This window comes from Oxyura jamaicensis, chromosome 5, assembly GCF_011077185.1.
Source record: "Oxyura jamaicensis isolate SHBP4307 breed ruddy duck chromosome 5, BPBGC_Ojam_1.0, whole genome shotgun sequence".
NCBI classification, from domain to species: Eukaryota; Metazoa; Chordata; class Aves; order Anseriformes; family Anatidae; genus Oxyura; species Oxyura jamaicensis.
Genome location: NC_048897.1, coordinates 24,176,724 through 24,191,312, shown reverse-complemented (window position 1 = coordinate 24,191,312; position 14,589 = coordinate 24,176,724). Strand labels below are relative to the sequence as shown.

General features: G+C 41.1%; 1 protein-coding gene across 2 annotated transcripts in view; it reads left to right on the top strand.

Annotated features, from left to right (window-relative positions):
• The first annotated feature begins 2,503 nt into the window (after positions 1–2,503).
• Positions 2,504–14,589, top strand: part of MIPOL1 (mirror-image polydactyly 1) — a 190,167-nt gene continuing 178,081 nt past the window's right edge. The window contains exon 1 of one of the 2 annotated variants that reach the window (XM_035326968.1): positions 2,504–2,592. The gene's annotated coding sequence lies outside the window, so the exon portion shown is untranslated. The remainder of the gene's footprint in view (positions 2,593–14,589) is intronic. The other variant, XM_035326966.1, reaches the window with a different exon arrangement.

Sequence of the window (14,589 nt, the reverse complement as noted above, 5' to 3'; positions counted from 1 at the left end):
ACTGTGAATCCTGGGCACCCCAGAGGCATAGTACTAAAGTCGTCATTTCATGGCCCAGACTCAAGGAATATATGTATCATAGCAGAGCTGAAGAGAATAGATACTGGTTTTCCTTACCCTCCATTCCTGGAAAGGTTCCTTAAAGGTACAAGAGAGATTTGGCTTTGTTTTAATACTACTACATCTTTTCCACAAGAGGAAAAAAATTGAATAAAAAATCCATTGTGAAGAAAGGCATACATAATTACTATAAAAGTGAAGATGGAAATACCTTCAGTTGATAGATAAGGGAGACAGCATTACAGCATTCTAATGGCTAGAATTCAAGTAATCAAAGAGATTAACTAGTAAAAGAGGAAATTAAGTAAAAGACAAAATGTATTTTAGATTGAGATTAAAATACCAGTATCTATTTCATAAAGGCAGAAAGCAGTACTGTCAGAGACAATTTCAGATAGTGTTGTGAGAGAGTTCTCAAGTCACAGCTCTCTAGATTGGCTGGATGGAAATACAAAGGTTACTGCTAGACTGAGACAGAGAATCTAGAAATAAATGACGTAAAATAATGAAAGCCTGTTAGAAACAGGATTCATGTCATTTAACTGTCTACTTTATTCACTGAGAAATAGTTTTTTGTTGTTGTTGTTTTTAATACAAACCAAAAAGCTATGATTTGTACAATGAGGAATATTTTGAGAAGGAATGATTCTTCAGAAACCTACAGTTGGGTTTTGTGCATAACGTTTTGAAACTGCAGTATTTTCATTGTCCTCAGTCACCTTTCTGAGAATCATTTGCCAAGCCTTTCCAAACGCATTTTCCTGTTTTGAGAACAAATTGCAGGCACCTTAGTATTTGGAAGTCAACGCTTTTTAAAAGTGTCTTTGGAAAAGTATTTCCATTAAGTCTGTTCATGAAGTATATGTTAGCTTGCAGAGTGTGCAGGTTTTGTGAAGTGGCTAGAGATTCCAAGGCTGAAATGAAATGTAGCCTTTGATAAGTCAGAGCAAAAATAATAGAAAAGCAAAGTTTTTTTATTGCTAAAGTGTGAGAACATAGAAAATATACACAGAAGTGTTAATAAAGTGATAAGATATGGAGTTTGTAACTGAAAAACAGAATAATAGGTCTAGTATTCCGTTATATAATTTGCTTGCGTCAGCAAATAAACAGTAACTTGAATTCTTTGATATATGTAAGAGCAGAGTTAGGATTGCTGTGGGAATACAGAATAACTCCCTAAAATTAATAAACTTCTAATACGCTGACCTTTAAGTAATTAAAATCTCAACTTCAATGTTTCATTAACATTTGCATTAGTTCCCTTGGTTTTGCTCTTTGAGACTGCTGCTCAATAAATATAGCAGGATCATCGTGTCTCCAGTGTTCTGTATCATCAAAAAACAGATGCCAAAACATTACTGCCTATTTTATTCTAGGGACTTAGGTCTCACGGTGCAATGCACCCTTCGATACAAACAGTAAATCTAGTATTATGGTGGACTTTCTGTAGTAGTTCAATGGTAAAAAGAATTTGGAATTGATCAGATGGTGAAGAAACTAAACTGTTTAGTTACAATTGTTTTCTGCACAAGGTGTCACTGCAACAAAAAGGTTTACGTTAAAAAACAAATTGCAAACAAAATAGTGTAAAAAGCCGTTCAGAATGCACGTCATTTTCATAGAGATGCATTGACAGAATAACATGATATCCTTAGAAAATAACCTCTGCTATTAGGAAACTAGTAAATCTGTCTCAGAGTCTTCAGAAAAACAAATCCATTCACCCCAACACCATTACATACTCTTGCTGAAAGTCTCTCATATATTGCACATTTCCCTCCCTACTCTCACTCCAATCCAAGAGCAGCGTGCCCATTGTACAGGTTTCCTAATGCACTTCCAGACTTAATTCCATTTTCACATGGCCTCTTCCCAAGCCGGTGAGTGTGGATCTACGCTCTCCTCAGTAGCCTTGGCGATGTGTTCTTCTCCGTGTGCGCTCACTACGTGCATTACCGGTAAGAAATACCGCTTCTAGCCCACCTGGGCAGCATTCCAGCGCCAAGCCCACCAAGAAGACAACGACTTCTCTCGGTGCACGGCCAGCAGGGGCTGGAGAGACGCCACCTCCCACGTTCCTGTGGTGGGTCTTCGGCAGCAGGCTCCCGGCCCGCCGCAGCCCCCGCCGTTCTCCTTGCGGGGGGGGGGGGGGGGGGCGGCCGCCCCGCCCCGGGGGGGGGGGGGGGGGGGGGGGCGCGGGGGGGCGGCCCCCCCCCCCCCCCCCGGGTTTTGGTGCCCCCCCCCCCCCCCCCCCCCCCGCCCACAGGGCGGCGCCGGCCGCTTCGCATTGCCCTGCCCGAGCCGGAGCCAGCCCCCGCGCCTGGACCGGGCCGGGCCGGGCCGGGCCGTGCCCCGCCCGCGGCTCTTTTCGCCGCTGCGCGGCTCCCGAGGGCGGCGCGCTGGGCTCGGTTCTCCTCCTCCTCCTCCTCCTCCTCCTCCTCCTCCTCCTCCTCCTCCTCCTCCTCCTGGCCCGCCCGCCCGCTCCCGGCGCCGCAGCCTCCACAACAAAGCCCCAGGAGGAGCGCGCAGGTAACGGGCCGGCGGGGCGCTTCCTTCGGTGGCCGCTCGCGTTGGAACCCGGCCCCTCACCCGGGGCCGCGCCGTGCCCCGGGGGCTGCCCGCAGTTAGCTGCCCGCAGCGCCTCCTCGCCGCCTGGCGGCCCCGCACTCCTCCTCGCCGGGCCTCCGCCGCCGCCGCTTTGCGGGCTGTGGAGCCCCGGAGCAGCCCCCGGCGAGGCGGTGGCTCCGTCAGCCTCCCCTCCGCTCCCCCGAGGGCTGTCAGCTCACCCCGCCCGGCTCCGAACCGGAGAAGTCGGGCAGCGAGTTGCTCGCTTTGGGGTGTAGGGCTTGGGGTTTCGATTGGCCTCACTGCAGTGAGGAAGGGGGACGCAGGCAGGCTGGCCTCTGCACGGAGGAGGGGCAGCCGGTGGCAAGGTTATTCGGAGGCTACGAAGTGAAACCTTTCCCAAACAAGTTCAGCAGGTCAAAGCTGGATCTGTAAGTCAGTTGAGAACAGGCTGTGGAGGGTGCTCTGACCAGTACTGCATTACAGAGAGGGAAAAAAAGCCACATGCACCGAAAATGCCAAAGTAAAGTTTGCAGCCTGTGCTTTTGTTTTGAACATATACGACTTTAAAAGCATCTTTGAGAAGTTCTAATGAATTTTAAACCTCAGCTTCTAGGACAAGTAAGTTTCATACAAACCCACTTTCTTGATGCTGTTGTAAAGGTCAGTTTCACTTGAGGGGAAACCAACAATGCTTTCGTAGTGTGAGCAGTTCAGAGAAAAAACATCCGTTCTGTGTGAGTACCCTGTGGCCTGTTTTATTTGCGACAGCATGCACCTCCGTGCTGCCTGTGGAGCAGCACTGCTGGCATCCAGAAGTAGGTAGCTCCAGGGGTTTGAGGTGGTTGGAGCTGGGTGCTGTTGGAGTTAGCTGACCCTTCGTTTGGGAATGCCTCGTGCCTTGCAGCAGCTGGGTGTCTGTTGTAATACTTCTGCAAGTTATAGCTGCAGTTAGAACAGTCTTACATTACTGTGCTTTAGGCATGGAAGAAAAACCACTTAGCCACTGTAGAGCTGCTGCTTCTGGCTCAGGCAATTCCAGAAATGGGAATCCTGGAGGTTGTGAGGCCTGTGGGTATTAGGGCACTGTGATTCACCCGCCTTCTGTCTGTCCTTGAGCGTCTGTTCTTGGCCCACCGTGCTACTCTGGGAATATACAACCTTGGTTCAATCCCAAACCACTATCTTTATATTCTTTGCTTGCCTAAATATACTATGGCAATGACTTATTTTTTTTTTCTAAAACTTCACAAAATATCTAAAACTAAGTCCTAACTGTTAAGGTAAACATGCTGGGTGAAGTGACAACTCTGTTTCTGTTTTGGTTTTGTTTGCTCTGCAAAATGTAGTCATTCACAACAAAGTCTTTCAGCTGTTAAGCAGATGCATGAAAATGAGCTATACATGGAGGAGGTACCAAGGTTGTGATGGCTATGGGCTCTTTTGCCCATCACTGGTGAAGCGATGGATGCTAATTGCATTCTCGTGAAAGTGACCAGCGGAGGAGAAGTTACTGCAGTTCTAGTTGCAGTATAGACAGTGAGTGGAGGGGCTGGGCAGTAAAATCAACGTACAGAAGTTATGAAGGGAGAGCTACTGCTGCAGGTTTGGGGACGGAGGCAGAGTTGGGATGCAGCAATGACTACACAGCTTCACGTAACAGAGTGATAACGTCACTGGGGAGATGACATCTCCCTCTAGAACTTTTCTTCCTGATAAACTTGCCTGCAGAGGCAACATCTGGGAGCAGAATATCCGTTTACCCTTTTAGCCATTTCTTCACTAGTTTTAGATGTTTTGTCTAGTTTTCTTTGAAATGCCTGGACTGATGGGGCTCAATCCAAACTAGTAGATCTTGTGGTCAGAAAGGTTGTATAATCTCATATGTTTAATAAATGATTACTTATTGTATGCATTTCTATATATCCTTTTTGAGGTTACTGCAGGTTTTCCTATAATGATATTGAAAGTTCTTTATGGCCTGTTTCTGATTTCCATTATAGTCTGTAATGGGAGCTACTTTCTCTCCCATAGTAGTGGGTAGCAAATGAATTTTTAAAAGAACTGTCACCAATTTTCATGTGAGAACTAATTAGACTTCATTGTGGGGTTTTTTGTTGGTTGGTTGTTTTTTTTCTTGATTCACCTCATTTCCGTTTTAATCATTAGTTTACCCCTTTTGGAAAAGGAAGTGTTGCTCTTGGTCTTTGCATTCTGTTCTTCTATCTCCCTGGTTTTTAGAAATCATTCTACATTGTGCTGAATTAGAAATACATGATTATGGTGTTACCTGATTTTCTTGACCATGAAGAAATAAAACAAGTGTATCAGGCTTACTGTGTATCTTGCAGCTAGCAAACACAATGCATTATATTACCAGCAGTTGCAGGACTATAGTGCTGACACCCTGTAGCCCAGATCTAGCTTTTTACATTTTGTGGAATTTTTAGTTTTTTAGGGTGTCTAGGTTGGTAGAAATGTAAGGAAATTTTCAGACCTTGCTGGAAGGGGTTAGAGGAGGAGGGAAGAATGTTTTTGGTATTTTTTTGTGGAAAGAATCATTAAATTATTAACTGATCACTAGAATTGAAAGAAGGAAGATACACGTGAGCTGAGGGTGAAGGGCAATAGATGTTTTAAAGCTTACTTAAAGGAAGAAACAAAAACTTTCTGGGGTGCAGCCTATTAATTTCTCTGCATAGTAATGTTGCAACTGGCAGATATTCCTGAAAGTATGATTTCTGGCATTTGCCCTTACCTTTACAGTGGCATGGGATTACGCTCTAGGTTTGGAAGAAGTAATTGGTAATGATTTCAGCTCCCGAAGGGCATTAATTTTTGCATCGCAAAATCCATAGTAAATTGAGATAAGGAGATCCATATAACATGCTGGTAGACAAATGTTATCCTTTCTGTCCTTTTATGTAAATCTGTTGAAGACATAATTTGATCTTTAAGTTACACATTCATTTAAGTAGTAATATTCCAGCCAGCTATGCTCTAATTTAAATGTTAAGTGTGAAATAAATTAGAAAGATCTAATCTGCTTCAGGAAGGTAGTGTTAGGACAAAGAAGGATTAAAATGTTTGGTTACTGGTGAGTTGGGAAGAAGGTGGTGGCAGCTCCTGTCAGAATTCATGGAATAAGAGCATAGTCTTGTGTGAATCCCAACCATTCTGGGAATGCTGAAGTATTCCCACTGCAAGAGAATTTAATGCAGCAAGATAGGCTATTGTACTTGAAGTAAATACTGTATTTTAATGGTCTTTTAAGAATGCACAGATCCAGTAATGTACGTTGATTTGTACTTTATAAATAAAAATGTCCACTTGTAAAGCGAGTGCTGAAGAATTGCTTCATGGTTGCATGTGTGTATGAATTCTGCTTTGTGGGACCAAACCCAGAGCTTCTGTCATTAGTTGTGAATTTAACAGATGGTACTAAGCTTGGATTCACTTTGTAAAAGGGAGTAGGGCTTTCTGAAGCATGGCAGTTGATATGCATAGAAATGAAAAGGGAAAAGTGTTTTATTTATTTATTTATTGGCAGGGCACAATTAAAAATATTATTGTATCTTGTTTCAGTTTATAGTACGCAAGTTAAATATGTTTATAAATATTTGTATTACGAACACTGATTCTTGTTTTGAATGTTCTAGGTTTGTTACTTCTGGGAGTATTCAGTTCTGCTTTAGCCTTCTTTCTTGATGCTATTTCCAAATATATATATTCGTTCCCTCTCTCTTTGTTCATTCTAATGTATTAATGGGTGGGAAAGTGAAATCATTATTGCTGATTACATATTACATCTGACAGTAAATAAAATACCAGTTTAAACTATGTTTGTTTGTTTGTTTGTTTCTGTCAGTGCAGCATAGGTGTAGAAGCTGAAATGACTGGTAAAAAGGCAAGCCAACGTACCAAGAAAAATGGTAACTCAGCTTGTAGTAACCCTCAGAGTGTAATTAGAGAATGGAGAATACCGAGTATAATTAGGAAATTATTCTAAGACATTCTAGTGGTCATTTCAATGCCATTGTTAGCAATTGGGCAAAAATAAATATTTTCTAAGTATTCATTTCTCTCAATAATGGTATTTGTTTGTGGGTACAAATATGATACATAGTTACATATTTTATTAAGTGATCAGTTATTCCTCAATAAGAGAGATTAGATGATGAAATGTGAAGAATGTGTATATTCTAATGCAGTGTCCTGTCATTTGTGCTTGTTGTTGCATAAATTATACCCATCGTATAATAAAGATATTAGTATTGTTTTAGGTACTATTTGTTTTTGTCAAGTACAGTTCTTAATTTCTATTTTTTTTGATTTACAGTTGGACTTGCCTTAGGATGCAGTTTCTCAATGCGTTGTCATTGTGACTCATTCAAGTAAATAAAGTTTCAGGTTCTGTAGGATTTTGCAACGTTAGGTGCTTGGTAGGTGAGAATGGGGTAACTTGGTCATGTAAATTTTTAGATACAAATGTGAGAAACAAAGTATTTTTCATCATAGTAAGCTATAGTGTGTTTGTGGGTACCTGTGCAGGGATACAGGCAGATTTTCAATTTTCCATTCTATCAGAATGTTAGGATGTGGCTTCCCTTGTCGAAAGAGTTTGCTATAACCATTATAGGAATCATTGCTCCTTAGTACCTTCCTTGTAATGAGGAAAATAGCATTAGAAAATAGCCACCACAACTTGAAGATCTGATGAATGTTTTCTGCTGACTTAAAATGATGCAAATGTTCTAGGATTTAAAGTGACCTTAAACACTAAACAACTTTAAAATGTGTGTGTGGTTTGTTTTTTAACCCATTGGAGTTGTGCAGCTTTTTATTTGGGGCACACATTCCTAGTTTTTGTAGGGCATCTTTTTCTGTTGTTTTGCTGGGGAGAAAGAAAGAAAGAAAAAAAAAAAAGAAGGCAAGAAACATGTTATGGAGAAGGTAACTAAAAAATCGCCTTTCCTATGTTTTTGTCATGGACAGAAAATTATATTTGGAAACTTATTCAGTTGAGGCACAAGAACAGAATTAAGATGCTGGTTACCAGAAACAGTCTTCTGTGTTTCCTTGCCTTGTCCTCCCTGAGACTGTTTGGTTCCTTCTCCCTGCCCTGGTGAGGTGGCAGCTGTTGGTAGTGTGCTGTAAACAGGGAGCAGCTTTGTCATGCCGTATTTTGTCTTCAGATAGCTTGAAGAAAAAAGTTTCCCTGATAGCCCTTGACACCAAGGGAGTATTATTCTGGAGAATGGCAAGGAAAGGCTGCTTCCTTCAGTGCTTTGGCCAGCAGCAGGAAGATTGAGTAGAGCTTTCATGTGTTCCTCAGTGTTTCTGAAAGCTCCAAAGGCTGGGTGCCTTTAGACACCATCAGCATTTGGCAGCTCTCCTTTGGCTGCTTTATCTTGGGCTGATGTGATATAGATAGTGGCAGTAGGCGGCGTCTTCTCTCTTCTGAATTTTCCAGGATCTAGGTGGTTATTATTTTTTTTTTTTTCCAGAAAATGTAATCCTAAAGCATTTATTAGAATATTCTTTTTTCAGTGAAGGCAAGCTTTGTTTTCGTTTTGTGACATAATTGTGCAGTGCTTGTTTCTACTTTTAATTATGATGGGGCAACAGAATTATTTATACAAGTAGAGGGCCAGCTAGCAATATGGATTTTCTATGAAGATATTCTTTAAACGTAAATAAATCTGAAATCCCAAATGTGAGAGACTGACTTCAGCCAGAATCTCAGCATTTTCTGCATGTCATCCGGTACCTTAAAAAAAAGTCTGTACTTAGACCACTGTAAAAACAGTACAAACGTACTTTTGTCTCCTGGGCGGGTGATAAAAATGCTAGTAAAATTACACAGTTCCATTTGGACAGTAGTTGGTATTTTTACATATTTTTGAAGTGCGTTGCCTCCTTGACAGAACTACAAAAATATTTCCTTATACTGAATGTCTTTATTCCAGATATCACTAGATGAATGATACAGGTGGAATCAAGGACATTCTGTTACTCAATAATCAAAGTAGGACAATTAATATCAGATACTAATTAATATCTGCTTTCACGTATGCTAATCAACTTTTTAACACTTTTTCATTTTTGCTGCTGGTTGTCAGGATACCATGAGCCTGCAGTCAGTGAAAACAGTTTAAGATAGAATAAAAATGAGTCTTGAGATAGTTAAATACCTCAGTTCACTTGACCTGTATCTGAAGAAAAACAAACAGTTATTAACAGATCTATATTTGTCTATCTGTTCGTAATAGTATTTATTTTAATTAGACCACAGGAATCCTGAACTTAAACTTTTCACTTTGCACCTGATTACATATGATGAAAAAGGATGTGGTTCCACACCTATATCCTTCTCGACTGATGTCATTGTTCCTTAAGGGAGGCAGCAGCAACCCCGTAGTTGTACTCAGTTATGTTTTTAAAATGCATTTTGATTAAAATCTTAGTTTAGCAAATGAAAATCCACCTTTAAGGATTCAATTTTGTTTTTCCCTCAAGTTCCAAAAAAAAACAAAAACAAAAACAAAAAAGGCAAAGAAGCATTCTGTTCTCTTCCTGCAATGCTTGCAGCTATCTTCTACCCGAGTTCACTGTAGGTGGCTTGTCCATTAGTGTCTTCAACTGTCTTTTTAGAGGGACAAACTAAATGGGGAAAATAGGGCCCCAGGTAGGGCTGTGTGGATTCACTGGTGTCGTTGTTCGCTGTATCTCCCTGCCCATAGTGCCTGGGTGTTGTTGCTCCCAGCTCTGTTCCTGCCTTCTTGCTGCAATGACCTCTTAGTTGTTTCCAAGTGTTCCTGGCTAAAGTCATCTTATCTCTTCCTGCAGAGGTGTACAGAGATGCACTATGTGAGGGATATAAGTATTTCCATGATTCTGTTACCCTGACTTCACTGTTTGTTTGCCTCCTACAGCACTCAGCCCCAGTTAGCTGGCTTAAACTTGGTGTTGAGTAGGGGACAAGATGCTCAAAGAAAACAAGCAGGGGGGAAGTTGGGGAACCACTGCCCTTTTCTTGTGCCATCTCTTTTCATGCACCAAGTCTTAAGTTATCTAATGATCTTCCTAGGCATGCCTTGGAGAAGATAATTGTTGTGCCTGGTCAGCCATTTGTTGGCCTTGCCACCTGGGTGTGATCACCAGTTGGGCATGTTTGCTAATTTCTCAGCTGTTCCTTTCCAATCCCTGTAGTAAGCCTGTTCAGACGTAGTTCAGGGAACTATGTGGACTGCTGCACAGAAGTGGTAGCACCGCCTCTTCTTTCTGCTACAGCTTCTCTTCTACTGCATAGCCTCATGTTAAATGGCCTTGGTTAATGGGCATATTAACCCATGGGCACATATCCTGCTCTTTTTCATTGCCATATATGACCTGAAGGCAGAATGGGGTCACTAAGGTGAGGGTGTTAAATGCCTCAGTCTGAGAAATGCTGCACATAATGTGTCAGTGGTAGCCAAATTGGTGTATACAATTTAACATGCTGCAGCTGCATGAGCTGCAGTTGCTACAGCCCAGAAATACCCTGGGTGACCGGTGGTGGTCACCTACTGAAACATTTTTGCTTCTGGACATTTGAGGAATCCCTTTCTATGGAAAGTGAAGATCACCTGTAACTGATGCCCCAAATCGTGCAGACATTATGCAATCGATTTCCAGTCATTTTCTGATTTAATCTGCATTTGCTTTATAGCTTGCTATAAGAACAATAAAGCTTTACATCTGGATCAGGAGTGTAGAGGTGTACATTGCTTATTGTGGAAAAAGAAAAAAGGGGGGGGTGGTTTGAGGACACTTTTCAAGCCACATTTTATAAATCCTAAAGGATAATAGAAGATTTCATATACATACACCTGTCCCTATTCAGCAGGTATGTGCGTATGCATTTGGCTGACAGGCTCCTGCTGAACCAGGACTGAATAGCCGGACTTCTTTAGCAAATAGAGACATGAGCTAGCGGGTGGGAATCTCGATGCTCGCAGTGCAGTGCCAGCAGCCTCGAGATGGAGCCTGTGCCTGCAGCGGGCCTGGCATGGGCTGTGCTCATAGCACCTGCTGCAGAGATCTGCACCTGGCCCTGCGGCTGTGCCTGCCCTGCTGCACCTAGGGTGACCAGGGGGCTTCTAGTTAAACATCCAGTATGAGATTCAAGTTTGGTGCTTGGTGTTATTTTTTATTTTTATTTTTCTTGCTGATGCTAACTACTAATCCCATTGAAACTGTGTTTGAGCACTGAGAACTGTTGAGCAGCACAGTGCATAAATTCAAAATCAGCAGTAGTTTATCCTGCAAATTCCACGTTTGGCGTGGTGTGTCTGCACCCCTGCTTTGTGGCATGTGGCTCAACTAGTCGATGGGGTGGCTGTGGTTTGTGCACATCTGTGTGAGCTGTTTGGAAAACTGTTAAGAATATGCGAGTTGCAAACAATTTATTTAGAAATAAGTTTACCAGGTGCAGTCTTGTAGGTAGACCGGTTACTACTCTAGTGCGAGAACAGTTGCTAAGTAATAAGGTGCTGATTTTACGTGAAAATGGGAGTTACAGCTCCTAATTTTAAAGGGACCCAGCAAGATAATATTTTAGAGATAATAAGAGGTAGTAAGTTTTTTTGTTGTTGTTGTGGTGAGGTTTTTGTTTGTTTGTTTTTCTTTTTGCTGCCAAGAAGTATGTACTTACTTCAAAGATCTGCCAGATGTGTTCTGTGATTGTAAAAGGTACGTGCTTTGTTTAACATGTACCTCACATTTCTTATTTGAAATTCTAAATGACTTATGTTTACACTTCAAAACAATGGAAAGGGTGTGGGTCCCCAGGGCTCCTGCTCTGACTAATATTTCTCTGCAGTCACACTCCTGTACAGTACCTTATAGCACAAGAAAGTAAGATCATTCTCAAAGACTGCAGATTTGTCTGATCACCATATGATTACTAGGCTAAGTTGCAAGTAGAAATAATCTTTGGGAATGTGTTTCTCTGTGTTGGTTATTATGAATGTGAAACCTGCATTCAGACATTAGGGAATGGGGTTAAAAGTGAGATGAAATTATGAAGACACTTGTCAGAAATAAATTATTGAGTTATAATTCTGCTGAAATGGTATAATTTGGTTTGCTTTATTTGTTTTGATGGTTAATAGTCACTTACTTATGGTTTGCAAAAATGAAATCATGGTTTTTTTTTAAGATGGCACATTAGAGAATTGCAATACAGCACTGAAGGATGGGTCATGTCTGGAACTCACTCTCCCAAAGTGCAACCAAATGTGTTTGTTAGACATTTAGTTGAAGTTGCCTTCTAATTTCTCTTTGTGTCTGCGATCAATAAATGCTGGCAAAAGTTGAGACAGTTAGAAAGTATTCTTATTCAAGCACTAGTCTTTTCTAAAGCACTTTAAGTTTTTAAAATATCACTTATTTTTCAGCCAACTGCATGTAGTTGTCACCTTATCAGACCATTGTGATAATATGTGCAATGAGTTCTGAAGTCTGTCCCTGAAACAGATCGGTGATGTGTTTTTAAGAGGAATTAAAAAAAAAGGAAACAAACAAACAACCCAACAAAACACAGAAGAGTTTGAATTGGGATTAACTGTTGTTACAAGCTAGCAGTTTTGAGGAGATCGGTTTCTGGCAGACATCTGGGCAAAACACTTAGACAATATTGACAAACCCCAAGCTAACCCCCTTGCTAACAAAGCAGTTAGAATTCAGCCTCTGAAAGTGATCTTGGAGTACAGGCTTTCATTTTTGGTGGAGATAGAAGGTGCAGGTGAAAGTCCAAGTAGACAAGAGATTAGGCAGAATAGTTTCATCTCAGCCTCCTTCCTCCTGAACCAAAAAACAAAATAGTTCGTGCAAACAGTGCATGGCGCAAAACATCAGAAGTCCAAGTGTCCAGAGCTATCTGTTATCCTTCTTCAAATATCAAAATATGCAAACATGATGATGAGAATGATGGTACCTTTAGTTCTGAGGATATTGCCCTGGACAATATGATGGTAGAAGCAAAAATCACCTACCTGAAGCCAAGTGGAAAGTGCATCATTTGGATAGCCCAAGTGCAAAAAACCAGTATGGTGCCAGGCAGGAATATTATCAAAAAAAGCAAGCTGTAGAAGAATATAAAGATTTGGTTTGTGTTTATGTAATAATCTTACTGCCATCAAGGGAAGGATTACTAAGTTTTAGCTCACGTTCTTGTCAAAGGAGTGTGTTTTTTTTGTTTGTTTCGGTTTTTGGAGAGGGAGGGGACTTTTTCAGGAAAAGTCTGTTGATAAAAATTTCCATGAAATACAAGTTAGAGCTGAGAAGACAAATGGTCCAGAAAGTGACATTCCAACATCTGTTTGCCCTTAGAAGCAAAAGAAGAGCTTAATAATCTTCTATGAAACATGAAATGAGTGATAGAGTCAACAGGATGGGTTTGCTGCTCACTAAAAGGTGGGGAAGAAAAGACAAGCCTTCTTTAAGCTTGTTGGCCTTAAATTTTTTTTTTTAAAAAAAAAAAAAAACGTTTTGCACCTGCCAGTGTATAGAGATCATGAAAAGATGACTGATAGCAAATGGTTTTCTATGCTTGATGCATCGGTAGAATTTGGCAGTTGCCCTCAACCAAGTGGAGACCCACATCTGTGTGTGTTCAGCTTTCCTTATGTATCAGCACCTGCTTCTTTTGAGAGCCATTTAGATTTTATGTAGTGCCTGAAGCATTTAGCAGAGGAATACAACAAATGTTTAGTAGCAGATCTTGAAGTCTGAAGGAAGGATGACAAATATGTAGAACCAGCAGTTGTGGGAAGCTCTGGGAAGATGCAGGGCTTCTAGGGTCTGGTTTCACCTCTTTTGATCTAAAAGATCTCAGGTGGTAACTGAAACACAGTAATTCCAAATTATGGTATGGGCAGAAGTAATAGAGTTTTCTCCTAACAGTGAAGGGTATCACAAAGAGCTATTGAAGATCGCCTGTAACGGAATGAGATTTCCCTACTACAGTTTTTCTGTTAACAGGTTACATTCAGTGGGGAATGAGCTTTTAGGCGCTGAGCCCTTGAAACAACTCATACAAAACAAGAAATAACATAGAGCAGGGACTTCAAATCCTCTGTATTGATCAGGTGTGATACAGCAACTGATAGGAAGGGGCCTGTGTTGGTCTTCTAAGGTCTGAATGGTTTCCGAATGCAAATGGGGGGAAACAGAACACTTTGACAACTGCAGTCTTGCATGGAAAACTAATTTGCATGAGGTCATTGAGCTTTTTATAGCTTAAATTTGCATCTTAGCAGCAGGAAAGGCCAAAGTTTTAATGCTTAGAGTTCAGTGTTCATTCAGAGCCATAAGCTTGCTAGATCTAATGCAAAGCATCTCACAAAATGCTAATTTTTCTGTTTGTAAGCATATACCCAATGTATTTGACTATCTGGCCGATGCCTAGAAACAGATTTCCTGCTGGACTAATTACCCCTAATTGTGGGCTAATTACCACTATTTATGGTACTTTTGTGTAGCAATAAAGGAAATTAGCAGGAGAAACTGGTCTAATACTGACATTTATGAGATAAACAACATAGACTATACTGTTCCTGTGTAGTACAAAATTTTAGTTGATATATGATTCAGGCATCTTAGAGGGAAATTCAATCGATAGCTAAAATATTTTAAATTGTATGCATTGGTGACAGCCGTTTCTGAAAGCTGAATGGCTTTGGTGGTGATTTTATTCTTATTTCCCTTTGGAAGTAGATTGTGTGAGCTGGGGAGTTGTGCTTGCTTCCCTGTTTAGCTTTGTAAATGTTGTGCTGTTCAGACTGACATTACTACTTATCCAGCAGTGATCAGTTTTCCTATTTCTTTGTATCTAAGGCACAGATTCCAGATGGGTGTCACAAAACCCCTTTTTCCTTTTTTTTCTTGTTTGTAGAATAGATTTGAATCATTACTTCT